The following is a 2,170-nucleotide window of genomic DNA, read 5'->3' as shown; positions in this document are numbered from 1 at the left end:
TTGGATCAGGACATCCCGATGGTGCAGCCGCTATTAAAGGTTCGTTTGTTCAAAGGTTAAAGTCCTACGTGATCTGAGTTCAGACCGGAGGAATCCAGGTCGGTTTCTATCTATTTCATATTTCTCCCTGTACGAAAGGACAAGAGAAATGAGGCCTACTTCACAAAGCACCTTCCCCCCATAAATGATATTATCTCAATTTAACACCACACCCACACCCACTCAAGAAAAGAGTTTGTTAAGATGGCAGAGCCCGGTAATTGCATAAAATTTAAAGCTTTACAGTCAGAGGTTCAACTCCTCTTCTTAACAAAATGCCCATAATCAACCTCCTACTCCTGGTCACATCTATCCTAATCGCCATAGCATTTCTAATGCTAACCGAACGAAAAATCCTGGGCTACACACAACTACGCAAAGGACCCAACATTGTAGGCCCCTACGGACTACTACAACCCTTTGCCGACGCCCTAAAACTATTCACCAAAGAGCCCCTAAAACCTTCCACATCAACCATCACCCTTTATATCATCGCCCCCGCCCTAGCCCTCACCATCGCCCTCCTATTATGAGCCCCCCTCCCCATACCCAATCCCCTAATTAATCTCAACTTAGGTCTCCTATTCATCCTAGCTACATCCAGCCTAGCCGTCTACTCCATCCTTTGGTCAGGATGAGCATCAAACTCAAACTACGCCTTAATCGGCGCATTACGGGCAGTAGCCCAAACAATCTCATACGAAATCACCCCAGCCATCATCCTACTGTCAGTACTACTACTAAGTGGTTCATTCAACCTCTCCACTCTCATCACAACATAAGAACACCTGTGACTACTCCTGCCATTATGGCCCTTGGCTATAATATGATTTATCTCAACACTAGCAGAAACCAACCGAACCCCCTTCGACCTCACCGAAGGAGAATCCGAGCTAGTCTCAGGCTTTAACATTGAATATGCCGCAGGCCCATTTGCCCTATTTTTTATAGCCGAGTATACAAATATTATCATAACAAACGCCCTCACTACCATAATTTTCCTAGGGACAACATTCAACATCCACTCCCCAGAACTCTACACAACATTTTTCACCATCAAAACCCTACTCCTGACTTCCCTATTTTTATGAATTCGATCAACATATCCCCGATTCCGCTACGACCAGCTCATGCATCTCCTATGAAAAAATTTCCTACCACTCACGTTAGCACTACTCATATGACACATCTCCGTGCCCATTACAATCTCCGGCATTCCTCCCCAAACTTAAGAAATATGTCTGACAGAAGAGTTACTTTGATAGAGTAAATTGTAGGGGTTTAAATCCCCTTATTTCTAGGACCATGGGAATCGAACCCATCCCTGAGAATCCAAAATTCTCCGTGCCACTTATCACACCCTATCCTAAAGTAAGGTCAGCTAAATAAGCTATCGGGCCCATACCCCGAAAATGTTGGTTATATCCTTCCCGTACTAATTAACCCCTTAGCCCAACCTATCATCTACCTAACCGTCTTCACAGGTACATTCATTGCAGCACTAAGCTCGCACTGATTCTTTACCTGACTAGGCTTAGAAATAAATATACTAGCCTTCATCCCAATCCTAACCAAAAAAAAAAAAAAAAAAAAAAACAAAAAAAAAAACCCCGCTCTACAGAAGCTGCTATTAAATATTTCCTTACACAAGCAACCGCATCCATAATCCTTCTAATAGCCATCCTCTCCAACAATGTACTCTCAGGGCAATGAACCACAGCCAACACCACCAACTAATACTCGTCACTAATAATTGTAACAGCCCTGGCAATAAAACTCGGAATAGTCCCCTTTCACTTCTGAGTCCCAGAAGTCACCCAAGGAATCCCCCTAATGTCCGGCCTACTCCTCCTTACGTGACAAAAATTAGCCCCCATTTCAATTATATACCAAATCTCTCCATCAGTAAACGTAAACGTTCTCCTTACCCTTTCAATTTTATCTATTCTAGCAGGCAGCTGGGGCGGACTAAACCAAACCCAACTGCGTAAAATCCTGGCATACTCCTCAATTACCCACGTAGGCTGAATAATAGCAGTATTGCCATACAACCCAAACGTCACCATCCTCAACCTAGTCATCTACGTTATTCTGACAACTACCGCATTCCTAATTCTCAACTTAAATTCTA

General features: G+C 43.5%; 1 pseudogene; it reads left to right on the top strand.

The window, feature by feature from the left end:
• Positions 1–204: 204 nt before the first annotated feature.
• LOC129059377 (NADH-ubiquinone oxidoreductase chain 1-like) lies at positions 205–1,458 on the top strand (annotated as a pseudogene).
• The last annotated feature ends 712 nt before the right edge of the window (positions 1,459–2,170 follow it).

This window comes from Pongo abelii, chromosome 4, assembly GCF_028885655.2.
Source record: "Pongo abelii isolate AG06213 chromosome 4, NHGRI_mPonAbe1-v2.0_pri, whole genome shotgun sequence".
Lineage (NCBI taxonomy): Eukaryota > Metazoa > Chordata > Mammalia > Primates > Hominidae > Pongo > Pongo abelii.
This window is presented reverse-complemented; position numbering and strand designations above follow the sequence as displayed.